This window comes from Ipomoea triloba, chromosome 4 (genome assembly GCF_003576645.1).
Source record: "Ipomoea triloba cultivar NCNSP0323 chromosome 4, ASM357664v1".
NCBI lineage: Eukaryota > Viridiplantae > Streptophyta > Magnoliopsida > Solanales > Convolvulaceae > Ipomoea > Ipomoea triloba.
The window spans coordinates 3,479,818-3,495,333 of NC_044919.1; positions in this window are offsets into that span (position 1 = coordinate 3,479,818).

Consider the following 15,516-nt stretch of genomic DNA (forward strand, 5'->3'; position numbering starts at 1 on the left):
AGAATCTGAAAGTTATTTTTGAGCCATGGTCTACAATGCAAGGAGGACCATAGTCCACGGTATAATGATTAGAGGCAAATTATATCACTGACCAAGGTCTATCTTACATTGTGGACCATGGTCTAAAATGACATTTAAATTATGTATATACTGTTAACATATTATCTATATTCGATTAACATATTATGTATTTGTAAATAAATTGAAGGTACATAATATGTTTTAATATAATAAATACGTAATTTATTAACTAAAGATACATAATATATAAATAATTTATTAATTGCATGTATACAATATTTTAATGATATGTATGTGTTAATTGTAATAGATACATAATTTATTAACTAAAGATATAGTATATAATATATTAATTGAATTGCAAGTTGTCTCTTTTAAATAGAATCCACAATGCAAAATTGATATTGGTTCATGGTATAACAATTGATGATTGGGTGGGTGGTCTATTCATCTTGTGCCATCAATTTGCATGCCAAAGTTGGGCTGGAAACTTTGGGGAAGTCGGTAACATATAACAAATTCAATCATTATTGTGTGGATCATGGTCCACTTAATTATGTGAACTATATTATCAAATAATATGCATTCAGTATATAAATAATGCATTTTTAATATATTAAAAATATACATTGTATTTAAGAAAAGTACATTATCTGAGTAATAAAGATACATTATTTTATATAATGTACATTCAATACACAAATAATGTACTTTTAGTACATTAAAAATATTTTTTTTTTGTTATGGTCCATATAGCATTGTGCAAACAATGATTCACACAATAATTTGGTTACCAAATTAGCAAATTAAATTATATCACAGATTTTAATATAAGTTCATTTTTAACGTATTATGAGTTTATTTTTAAGTAAATTCATTATATTTTAATGCAAATGCAGTACACTAAAAATTAACTTATAATATATTAAAAATACAACTATATTAGCATTCAATCATGTATATTAAAAATAAGTCTTTATTAGTGGTCAATCTTGCAAGATAACACCGGTCCAAGATGGAGGACAACATTGAGCAAAAACACATAGGTCTGGAACTACATTATTGGGTCACAAAAGTGACAAAATCGAGAAAAATTACTATAGTTAGGATCATTTTAAATATTAACTCCCACTATAATACAATAAAAGCATGACCATATTTGGTAAAATAGTTAACTTATTGGCCAATTTTGACTTATTTGACCACTATTAGCTGTTTGACTAGGTTAAAAAGATTAAACAACTATACGTTAATAACTAATTTACTAAACAAATTTCTACAATCAACTAATGTTAATTATCAACTAGTTATACCTTCTAATCTAATTAGCTAACATCCATTTGCTAAACGGGCCGCCATAACGATTAATTATATAGCAATAACCAATATTAGGTTTCAAATACACAGTGTTGAGAGGATATGATAGTGTTAATCTTTTTTGTCATGGAGGCTGCCTGGACTGGCAACGTAACTTAGCGTATGTATAGGCGTAATTAGCAGAGATTCATGAATTGGTATAAACAAACACTACAACGTAGTACGTACGTAGAGCGAATCTTGATTGAGATTGGGTGAAAGCGATGGGAGGGTAGACTACTCGGGTTGGATCCTCTGCAAGATTCATGGCATTCAAGGCTCCACATCACCATATGATACTCCACATTCCAAGAAATAATAATGTTCTTTGGTTTATGATTAGTTGTGTCGGAAGACGATGTCCGGCCGGGCACGGAACGCGACGTAGCTGCAGCCTGCAGCAGCGGCAATGGCAAACGCCATGGCCATGGAGTATATATATATATATATAGTACTCATTACTACATACATTGCATGGAAAGTACATACTATACATATATATAGATATATAGATAGCTGTTGAAGCAAATTAGGTGGGAGAACAGTGGTGATGATGGATATATGTATTGTAGGTTAATTAGATGAGGAGATCTTCTGATAGATTGTGGAATCAAAATCTTCCAATTTTGGTGCCTGCTTTTGTACAGACATGTTTGTTTTTGTGAACGTGGGTTTTATTCTCTCTTGGATAGATAGATAGATGTGCATTATATATATATATTTGCTGGTGATGATGATGGATGGTTTAATTTGGTTTGAATTCAATAAATTAGGTTTCAACTCATACATGCCAGATTTAGATACCATAATATATGTGTCATTACTCTCAAGTCTCATCTACAAAATATATACTAACAAGATTATATTCCTCTCGAATTATATACCATTCTTTGATTTGTGGAAAAATTTAGGTAAATCACATACCGTGTGACGATTCATCTAATGACACTTTATTTTTTATGAGTTTTTTTTTTTTATTCGGGTCCACTGTAGAATTGGGGAATAAGAAATGCACTAATTAGGGAGAGAATGAGTTATGCTCACTAGATCTACTAGTGTGTAGCCAGAACACCCAAAAACTCCCATGTCTTTCTTGGTTAGACTAACGTAACCGGCGATTTACAACAAGTCTTTCTTCATTGCAAGAAGCGGAACCAATATACATTTTTAAGAAAGAATCTAAATTTTATGACAAATACTCTTTCGGTCTCAAATAAAATCACTCGATTGATAATGATTAGTTTATAGAATATATTACAATATGAACTTCACCTTAGGTCATCCTCAATAGTGTGAAGTTTTGAGGAGATTTTGCAAAAAAAATGTAAATATGGACAGAAACACGCGTCCACTGCACGCACGCGTCTGCTGGACGAAACAGTAAATCTCATGCGAGAGACAAGCAATTGGCATTTATTGTTGGTGGCCCCACTTTCTGCGAAAAGCTCCATATTTACATGAGCAATTTTCATCTTCTCTCACTGCCAACATGGTATAAATTTTCTTAAAAACCGTGAAAATTGCTCTATTGTGGATGACCTTATACTAATACTCAAAATTGGATTGATGTTCTTGTTATAGGCCTCCAAGAGAGGTTAATTGTCGTGCCAAAAGCTCCTACATTAAGTTGCAGAACATGTCTAGCCAAGTTTCGCAAGGTTGGCCTTGAGTGTACCTCAATTCGTACATATTGAATTCCGCTCGATCGAGGGCTATTAGGTAGTCTTGTACGTGACCTTGTGTAGGGTTCCCACATTACCTCCACATCCATCGTAAAATTTGAGAGTTAAAAATTATTTATTTTATATCTCACAATAAATTTTCACCATTGATAATTACTCTTTACTCCATTGAAACTCCCTTTCAACTTAATTAGACAGTTCACAAGATAATCATTTACATTTGGGTAACCATCAAATTTTACTTAAATTGAAACATAATTGATAACAAAGAACTAAATATATAACCAATAGTGTTAGAAATGCACAACAAATAAATGCGCCAATGCACCCAAAAAAAAAAAAAGCAGCATTAAGTACGCATCACGACAAAAGGCACCATTAGGTACGCATAAAAGCACCACACAGTGTTTGGAAACACACCATTAGATGTGGTTAGGTATGATGCATTGTTTGGCGAGTGATGCGTTTTTTGGTGCATTTCTTTGTTTTGCGTTTTCTAACACTATTGGTGTTTTTCTGCATACCTAATGGTGCGGCCACACCTACCGCACGTTAAGACCTGGCCGCACGAAAACTTGGCCCTATATATATATATATATATATATATATATATATATATATATATAATCCAGTCCCCGTGAGATTGTGTAGTTAAATCTAAGCCATTGATTTTTCCTTAATCAATGTCCAGGATTAACAATGATTAAAAATAATACGGTGACAACTTGGTCTTTTGCATCTAGGTCAAATTTAAGGTGGGTGGTTTTCATTCTTAAGGTGTGTGGTTTTTATGCTTAAGGTGCTTGATTTTTGTACTGTAGTATGGCTTAAGGTGCACCAGTTGTTGAAAACTTAAGTGCATCGATCTAAAGCTTTAGGTATGTAGTTTTTCTTCTTAAGGTGCGTGGTTTGTTGTACTTAGGTTGCGTCAGTTGTTGATCGAAACTTAAGATGCGTCGGCCTAATGCTTTAGGTGTGTGGTTTTCCTTCTTAAGGTGCATACATGATTTGAATGCTTAAGGTGTGTCAATTGTTGAAACTTAAGATGTATCATTTTAAAACTTTAGGTGTGTGATTTGTGTTGTTAAGATGCTTTATTTGTGTGTTTATGATGCGTGAATTATCATTTATGTACTTAAAGTGCGCTATTTTAATGTTTAAGGTGTGTCGTTTTGTGTTAACTACGTAACCACACGAGAAGTTACATTTGCATCTGATGTACTCCCACTGTATGTCTGTATATATATGTGTGTGTAAGAGACAAAAATGCATGGATACCTAAAAGGGTCCCTTCTGTCTCCAAATCAAGATTCCAGTTATGCATTTGTGGGTTATAAATTTAGACATTAAATAATTCGTAATAGATTCCCACCCAACTCTTATTTTGGTATATTCTAATATGGAGAAGTGATTTATTAACTCTCTACTTAAGTTATCATGGTTTGAATATGATTTGATTCTACGTTTGAAATTCAAAATCTAATAGAAATTAAATATTAAGTTATTAAAGTATTAGCGTTCATTCTTAGCATTGTGTTTTGCCTATAAAATTTCGATAAAATAGCTGATAAGTTGTAAATAGATATTTACAGAAGTAATTAAATGTTAAATAAGTTCTAAATAATTTTTTTTTTCAAAAAAATAAAAATAAACTGTTGATCATCTAAAAAATATATAAATAGATCATTAAGCTTAAGAAAATGTGAAATTAATCATGCTATTATTGTTTATAGTTGTAAGGTCATTACTCGCGTAGATGTCAACTCATATTTATTTAAAATTTGTTGTTAACTTTAGAGTCACATGTATATGTTATGGCTCTCCTATCATGTTCTTTAGCTACCATTGCTTTTTAAAAAAATCTTACCAACTTTCTTCATTTGTCTATTGGACATAGGGGGCAAATTTCTCTCTTTGTCTAGATCGATTTAGACGAATAGGTTAGTTCCTTCATTTTCTAGGTGGCTAGTAGTTGATCGTCGTTATTAAAAATAACAGGTAAAATAGGATAAGAGAAATAATTAAATTAACAAAAAAAAGTAACATTTCCTATTAAAAATGATTAAGTGTAATTTTGTAAATTTCTTTTTCTTTTTTTAAAGAAAATAATTATAAAAAATATGATCATTATGATTATATTATAAAAATATCATTTGATCTTTGAAAATTTAGATGAAATACATTTCTTGGTATAAAATTAAGACACCCTAATATTGAAAAAAAAAAAAAAAATTCGTACCAAAAGGTTATATATTTTATTTTTATTAACACTATATCTCAGTCAAGTTTATTATACAACTCTTTTTAGTGAACTTTACCTCTCTTATGTGATTTGCTGTTCACAAATTATTACACAAGAATAAAGTTATACTCTCAAATAGTGATTACGGGATTTTCTCTTCTCACCTCCAAAAAGGAAAAAAAAATAATAATATCAACAAAGAAAGCAAAGTGTAAGACATTTGGCGATGGATCCCTTAGAAGGATGCCCACCATATCTTGTGATTATGATTTATGTGGGCATAATTAAAATAACATACACCATCATCGTTATGGTTGAATTTTTTCATAGCAGAAAATCACACTTGAACCTCCATAATTATTTGTCGGGACAATCTTCATGAATCCTAAATAATGGAGTGACGAGTTCACACTCTCTTTATTTTCATTACATCAATATCAATAAAAAGAATATTGTGCTAAATCGAATCACATTGTACGTAATGTCACATTATAAATGTCGAGTGCTGTTACATTTTTCTTTTAAAGTGACATTTTAATAATTATTTTGCATTATAGTGCATCGGATGTATGGTTTGTATTTACAATATGTAGTGAAGGAGTATGTAAAGTCAATTTATTATTAGATCTCAGTAAAAAGATAGTCGTCGTTGCATTTTGTAAGGCGCTAATACAATCGAGAGCAGAAGGTCCAAGTCTAGAAGGCTGAAAAACTTTAATTTGATTTGAAAGATATAGTACATAGAATTAAAGCATGTGTCATGTGTTTCATCTCAACTATTACAATATGTAGTGAAGAAGTATGTAAAATCAATACAATCGAGAGCAGAAGGTCATTATATATGCCCATAGTCTCTCTTTTTTCTTTTTTCTTTTTCTTTTTTTTGTTATCAAGTGACAAGGTTATTCAAACTGCATCTCAAAGGGGTTGGCCCTAACGAGGTTATATTTATATATTATATGCTCAACAAGAATGCGAGATGTAAGATGCCCCGGAATGTGATGAGGCTATTGAATGGCAAATTACTTATATCATGATGATACTTTACAAATTAATTGATATGATCTAATTTTATAATGAAAATTTTGAATATATAAATTCTTAAATGCGAATACTAAAAGTTCATTATTTAGCAGTAACCAAATAATGAACATTTGTATATTAAAAAAGGTAATTTATGCCCGCTGTCAACCTTATAAGGTGACTTGTGATCCATGATATAATGATTGGAATTCAACAATAATTATTATGTGGATCATAAATATAAAAAAAAATACATTATTTGTGTACATAAAGTATATTATTTGAAAGTATATTGCGGAGTATTTGAGTAATGAAGTGCATTATTTTATATACTATTAACTAATGTAATTCAGTACACAAATAATGTACTTTTAATATATTAAAAATCTAATTGTATTCATGTAAAATACATTATTTGAGTATTAAAAGTATATTATTTTGTATAATGTACATTCAATACACAAATAATTTATACTTTTAATATATTAAAATATAGTATTTTGTTATGGTCCATTTAGTACCAATAGTTATCCCATAATAGTTTGCGGACTCATAATAGTTTGCACACTGAATACTTACAATTTACCTACTAAATATTCACAATTCAAATTGTGAACATTCAGTATGTAAATTATGAACACTGAATTCATAATAGTTTGCACACTGAATACTTACAATTTACCTACTAAATGTTCACAATTCAAATTGTGAACATTCAGTATGTAAATTATGAACACTGAATCCACGAAATAATTTACTATATAACACTATGTGAATCATGATCCAATATAATAATTTGCAGGAATTAATCCCACCCTTAAGCATTATTTTAATAAAAAGTATTTGCAACAATGGCCCAATAATCCTTAACATTTTTTGTCCTCTAACACCTTTTTCATATTTCTTTGTTTAACAGTCCGGTCTCCTCTTCTAGAAAGCATGCAAATCTAACTGCTTATGAATATTATTATTATTATTGATGATGAGTGGGCAAGGTTGCTGCCTTTCCATTTCACACTACTATAACTTTATTTTTTATTGCTACCTTTACATTTACAGGGAGTTTGGTTGGGATGAGGAAATTAGGGTGAAAAAGAATTGTAATTTAATGAATAAAGTAAGAATTAAAATTACAGTGTTTGGTATGCAGGAATAGGAGTACAGAGAATTGAAAGGTAAGAAGCAACAAAATGACTAAAATGTCATTATGTTGTTGTAGTAATAATAATAATTTTTTCAAATTAAAAAAAAAAAAGAAAAAAAAGACAAAGGGTATGGAAGGAGGGGCAAAATTGTCTTTACACCAACAAATTGCCCCTCATCTCCATCAAATTGCAATTCCGCGGAATTGCAGTTCCATCCAACCAAACACTGTAGTTTGGGAATTCACTGAATTGCAATTAAATGAATTGCAATTCCTTCCAAACTATATCCAACAAAACAGGCCATTAGTACGCAAATAATGAACCTTCAGTATATTAAAAACTAATATTTATTTATGATATGGTTCACAATATAATTTGTCGTTCGATTTCTACCACTAACATTAGAATTTACGTTTGAATTGGACACTTTATGTGCAGAAGTATACAATTTGATGTTGAGTTTTAAAACTATATTAACTCAATTTACCTTCTTATAAGCTTGAGATTGGTTCGTGGGTTCAAGATATAATTTTTTGAGATAGCCTAGGTTATGTGTGTCAATGTGTGTGGTGGGTGAGGGGTGAGAAAAAGTTGTTAAGGACAAAAAATGCTAAGGATTTGGACATTGTTGCAAATTCTTTTATTAAATTTTTTATAAAAACAAAACATTAAAAGAAAATGTCAGATTGAAAATTGAAATACTACCTTACCTAGGAGGAGCATCCCACATAACACGCATTGCCCGTGGGATCCACAGCCTCTCCACATTTTGTGAATACTATGGACCGGGCATAGCAAAACGACAAAATTAACCTTCTGTCTTCCTTTTTTTTTTTTTTTTTTTTTNTGCAGGAATTAATCCCACCCTTAAGCATTATTTTAATAAAAAGTATTTGCAACAATGGCCCAATAATCCTTAACATTTTTTGTCCTCTAACACCTTTTTCATATTTCTTTGTTTAACAGTCCGGTCTCCTCTTCTAGAAAGCATGCAAATCTAACTGCTTATGAATATTATTATTATTATTGATGATGAGTGGGCAAGGTTGCTGCCTTTCCATTTCACACTACTATAACTTTATTTTTTATTGCTACCTTTACATTTACAGGGAGTTTGGTTGGGATGAGGAAATTAGGGTGAAAAAGAATTGTAATTTAATGAATAAAGTAAGAATTAAAATTACAGTGTTTGGTATGCAGGAATAGGAGTACAGAGAATTGAAAGGTAAGAAGCAACAAAATGACTAAAATGTCATTATGTTGTTGTAGTAATAATAATAATTTTTTCAAATTAAAAAAAAAAAAGAAAAAAAAGACAAAGGGTATGGAAGGAGGGGCAAAATTGTCTTTACACCAACAAATTGCCCCTCATCTCCATCAAATTGCAATTCCGCGGAATTGCAGTTCCATCCAACCAAACACTGTAGTTTGGGAATTCACTGAATTGCAATTAAATGAATTGCAATTCCTTCCAAACTATATCCAACAAAACAGGCCATTAGTACGCAAATAATGAACCTTCAGTATATTAAAAACTAATATTTATTTATGATATGGTTCACAATATAATTTGTCGTTCGATTTCTACCACTAACATTAGAATTTACGTTTGAATTGGACACTTTATGTGCAGAAGTATACAATTTGATGTTGAGTTTTAAAACTATATTAACTCAATTTACCTTCTTATAAGCTTGAGATTGGTTCGTGGGTTCAAGATATAATTTTTTGAGATAGCCTAGGTTATGTGTGTCAATGTGTGTGGTGGGTGAGGGGTGAGAAAAAGTTGTTAAGGACAAAAAATGCTAAGGATTTGGACATTGTTGCAAATTCTTTTATTAAATTTTTTATAAAAACAAAACATTAAAAGAAAATGTCAGATTGAAAATTGAAATACTACCTTACCTAGGAGGAGCATCCCACATAACACGCATTGCCCGTGGGATCCACAGCCTCTCCACATTTTGTGAATACTATGGACCGGGCATAGCAAAACGACAAAATTAACCTTCTGTCTTCCTTTTTTTTTTTTTTTTTTTTTGACAAGACCTTGTGTCTTTCTATATATTCCAAATATACATATAAATGAGTACTAACTAAATTTAGTTGGTTTAAAAAATCTATGGTGCTTTTGGTCTACATAGTCTTAGATTACCACGAAGGTAACGTGAGATTTTCAAAATATAAGATTATTTTATGATTATGTTTAGCTTTGCTGAAAATAATGTAGTTAAATGTTAATTTGGATTGTAGAATATGATATTACCTTGTTTGATTAAGAATTACTACGTATATTTTAAATAATATGGATTGATATATTATAATGTTCTCAATAATATACACACACGGACACACACATATGTATGCGTGTACATTTATTTATTTTATATGTATGAATGTATACCAATGCTTAAATATTAATTAAAAAATTAAATATATAAATATACACACATGTATATTTGATTATATTAACATATATTTATTTCATATATGTTATTATTATTATTATTATTATTATATAAGAATTAGTTAATAACAAGGACAAAATTGGAATAGATTACCTAAGAAAATGGAGGTAATCACATTACTGCTAGATCAACATTGAGGTAATATAATATTACTAAATGATTTCATTAGAGGTGTTAGCGAACAGAACTTTCGATAAACTACTCGTATTCGTGTTTGATAAGCATTGATTTATGTTCGTTTATTAAGGTAAATGAACATATATGAGCAAATTTCAGAACTTGATTCATAAATGAACAGTTGTAGGCTCGTTTGTGTTCGTTTAATAATGTTTATGAGAATGTTCATGAACAAGCACTTAAGCCAGAGTACATACATATGATGTGAGAATGAATTAAGATGACTGGACAGGTAGGTCAATCGCCACCAAGAAGTCGGCCGCGGGCGGTGGATGCGGCCGAGAGCCGCCATGCATATATATATATATGGTGTGGTCGTCTTTCAATTGAATATAATCCTCGTCGTCTTCGTCATCATTGTTGCCTATGAAAATCTCAAGATATAGTTGTCGTTTGGTTGGTAGGGTACAAGATTTGCTTAAGATGCTCAAACCAATTCAATACGATTAACATTAATCAATTTTATCTTATCTTGTCTCCTTTCCCACGTTAATCAATCTTATTCATCAATATGTTACTATGTATTTATTCCTAAATTATCCCGTCGATGCCATTATACCAACATGAATTGATCGACATTATATTCCACCCATTTAGTATTATAGGAAATCATTTGTCTTAAGTAATTTTGAATTCGAGATCATGTATCACTATTTGTTGAGAATGTCTGTCACGATTAATTTTTATAGTAAATTTATTTATTTTTCTTTCGTTTCTGATTGCATTTCACGACGCGTTGATAATATAAAATTGAACTATAATGAATTTTGTTGTTAAATCATTGGGATGAATTCATTTTTTTTATAACTAGTATTATTTAAAAAAAAATGGTGGTTAGCTAATGGAGATCGTAAAATTATAATAAAAAAAATATATCACATCACATAAATCTTGTCACTTCACTAAAGAAACTAAAGAAAAATCAACTAATTATCCTTTATTAGTAAGAATTAAGAACTAACATATCACATACAAAACTTCTCATCTTTCACTATCAAGCAATCCCACAATGATATAAACTATAGTAAATTAAATGTATCATGTATTTCACTAACAATTTAAACTTTTAGTTGTAGTATGTAATAAAATGCATATTTTAACACCATACTATCAGAACAAGTAAAAATTTTACATGTTTTTATCTTACGCATCTTGTTCAGTATTAAAATGTTGAAACGTTCTCATCATATTAACTACACGATCAAAATACAAATTTTTTAGTTGGAACGAAACGCGGATTATAATAACATTGTGTGCGTGGGTGGTATTGTGCATGCACCGGGGAGCCATGATATATATAGGATGTAGGATTTGCACATAGGTGACATGCCACATGTTGAATAGTTAAGTTGATAAAAATAGGGTTTTCCCACCATCAATAATCCCTAATTAACTTTTACAAATTTGGCACTTTGCGATGATGAGTCAATCGCACATGCATGGTTAGCATACAGAATAAGCAGTCAGCAATTTGAGTTCACATCAATATCTCATCTTCGTCCCTTCCGACTTTACTTGTTTTACCATGTGAAATTACACATCAGGCCAGGGTTCATGCAATTATATATATTATAAATTTTAATTCAGATTTTTTTTGATTTTGCTGGACAATATCATGGACTCCATAAACCTGTCACAGGCCTATGATGAGGTCAATTGAGCCAATCTCGTTTCGAAACTTAACACCAAATTAAATGTATACTTCTGCACACAAAGTTTGAACCTCACCCTGTTATTTGAAGCAAGCTAATCTGAGACTTGCTAACACTTTTTCAGTTGAGCCCATTACAAATGGTGATTCTAGAGAAGTATTGCAATGTTTTTCCTTCTAATGCGGTTTATCTTGTATTGTTACTTGAATATTGACTAGGAATTTTTCTTATCACAAAATAAAATTTAAATTAAATAAAAGAATGTACTGTTAAGGCCTCCCTCAATAGTTAAATTTGGGTGTAGTTTTTTAAGAGTTTTTGTAAAGTGTGATTAGGAAAGAGAAAATGAGAGTAGATGAAAAAAGAAAAGAAAAAAAGTAAAACAAAATACAAAACAGGAAAAAAAAAAAACTATCTATTTACAGGCGCAACTTCTTCCTCACAGCTGCAGGGCCCACCAAAACTATCAAAAACTCATTTTTACAGAATAAAAACATCACAAAAAAACCACCCTCCACAATTGTAAAAAAAAAAATCTCAACACCAAATTTTTATTGTTCAAAAAACTCACCAAAACACACAATTAGAGAAGGCCTTAGTTATTTTCTTCAAAAGTAATACTTTCACTATATATCTTTTTATCAAAAGAAAGGAAGCAAAAAGTTGTTCACCTACTAGTCTACCACAACCAATAGTACTATTAAAGTAGGATCTTATTTCACCTTATATACATCAAAATTTTCATCGTGGACACATGCTCAGATTTTTATAACCGTTTTATTATAAATATATAAGCATATATATGTCAAATGTTTATACTGCGCCACTCACTTATATTGGATTTATCGAGGCAAACCCCACTCCTCTTCCGAGTATGTGAGTAAACCCTCGCCATGTGATCCTAGCCGGCAAAGGACCACAAGGAGATTAACTAGCCTAGGTTGCTCATAGCTGACCGACTCAAACTCGGGTGGCAGACGGTTTCGAACTCAGGACCTCACGGCCGCGAGCGTCTTGGTCTTGCCACTCACTTATATGACATTAGGAGAGCAGTGTACCATAACACACACACACATGTATGAATTAGAATTTTCCTCTCTATATAGTAAGTTGTGCTAATTTTTTTTTTAAAATAAATTTTGTATAGAACATTTGAAGATTAAACTAATTATAATAATAAATTTTTATTATTAATCACTCGTAAATTGACTGACATTATACGTAAATAAACACAATATCTTATATCACACAGCACCAAAATTTAAAACATATCAAATTAATCTTCTTTTTTTTTTTTAAGATTAATTTCTTAATTACAACATCTACTATATCATCACTTAGCTTGGTGTTTGTAGTAGAAATTTCAGTACGTAATTTGTATTTACAAAATTACTATTTTGTTCAGATTCTCACCAAAATAAATTTCTGAATTTACCTCATCAACTGGTGAAGAAGATAAATTGTGGAATTTGCATCAATTGATCTACAAATCCCTTAATGTAGGATTTGAATCTTGCACTATCAAATTACTAACAAACTAAAGCTTATAAACTCATTTTGAGTTGAGCGATTAGTTTATATATGCTTAATTTTTTATTTTTTTTTCAAAATAATGATGATTTAATTTGTTTAACATTGGTGTATGCTACTGTTTTGAATCACTCCTCCTTTTAATTGAACTTTTTTAGTTTTTTTAGGTAGCTAGCTAGATATTAGCTACACATCATTTGATTGTTATTTCTCCACTTGAATTGGTTCATTCACTAACTATTATCAAACTCATGTTCAATGTTGTACAATTTAAAATGATTCTTTTATTATTTAGGTTCATTATATTATTATAAAGCATTCATCATCGTGCTACCCATTGTGCATCACATCCCAAAAAAACACACACACCATCGTGCTACCCATTGTTGTAGGTTTAGATTTTAATATGCAAGGTGGATTTTTTTATTTTTGTACGAATTAAAGGAGAAGAAAATAAAATTTGAAAGATTACAAGAATTTAGAATGATTAAATTATATCGACAACGTTAGATTAGTCATTGGATTAGTTTATAAACATCATATAGGGACCCAATTCTTAAAAGAGTCCTTGGTCCCAAAGCTAGCCAAGTGTCTTTTTTTTCTTTTTATCAAGTTTTAAAATATTCTTTTATATATAGCTTAAAATCTAAACTTATAACACACACACACAAATATATATATATATATATATATATATATATATATATATATATATATATGAAACATTGTGTTAAACCTATAGAATGGTAGGACTTGTTATTCATGCATGCATGTTTACTTTTTTTTTTTTTTAAGATTTTTCATCGACAAAACTGAAGTATGTGCTCCATCTCAACTAAAAGCTTAAGCTAATAGTTGGATTACGCATTTATATTTATATATTATATATGCTTAACACGGTCCTCCACGTGTGTGGGCCGATTATTTTTTTATGAGCTCCAAGCAACACGAGGACTATAGTCTCTTTTTTTTTTATCGGGTGACACGAAAATTCGAACCCATGACCTTTGAAATGGGATTGGCTCTGATACCAAATTAAAGCATATACTTCATCTCAATTAAAAGACCAAAGTTAATAGTTGGATTACACATTCATGTTTATATATTATATGCTCAACAAATAAGACAACCAAGATTACCTAGATCTGGGCGTACACTAGTTGAAAACTACCAATAGCTTTTTAAAAATAAAAATAAAAATAAAAATCTGATCCACATAAGCAACAAGATGCTACATGTTAGGTTAGTCAGCACTACATATGTGTAACCTACTTAATATGTCATATTATAACCTAATTGCATTTTTTTTTTTTGGTGTAAGAGAGACTTCATTACATTTTTTTTACTTATTAAGAAATTTAATTGCGCTATTAATTATTAGACTTATGTTGTAAATTTGATACTTTTTCCTAAATTAATTTATTGGCCAACATTGTGTTTGGTATACGTCACACTTGTGTGAGACCGTCTCACGGATCCTTATTCGTGATACGGGTCGGGTCGGGTCGGGTCAAAGCACCATGCAAATGTCATACTTATATGTGCAAATCTCATACTTATATGGTCAAATATAACACTAATCAAAAATACAATTTTTTGTTACTTATAAGAGAAAAAGTAATACATTTTTTATAATAAGTAATGTTGACAAGTGACTCTCACTTATAAGGGCAAATATAATACTTTTGAGGAAAAATGTAATACTTTTAAATCGAAATGTAAAAGTATTGTATTTTCCCTTAAAAGTATTACATTTACCCTAATAAGTAACAAAAATTTTATTTCTGATTAGTATTACATTTGAGCATATAAGTATGACATTTGTGCATATAAGTGTTACATTTGCATCGTGACCCGACCCGACCCAACTCGTCTCATGGTGAGACGGTCTCACACAAGTTTTTGCCTTTTCTTTTTGGTATTTAGTACGGAGTAATTAAGTACTCCGTATATTAGACTCCGACTAATTCAAAATTTAACTGTTGTTAGATTTTTTTTTATCTACATCGGAGGAAATTAAAATTTTAAAATGAAATTATAAATATTTAAACCATTAGGAGCCCACAGTATCAACAAAAAGGTGGTGACTACACAGGGGTAGTGGATTTTGACTAATTCAAAATTTATGCATGCAATGCATGCATATATGAGCAGTGAATTAATTGAATAATCTGCCGTTTTTATAGAATTAAATTAACAATTGTTGGACCATTTAATCAT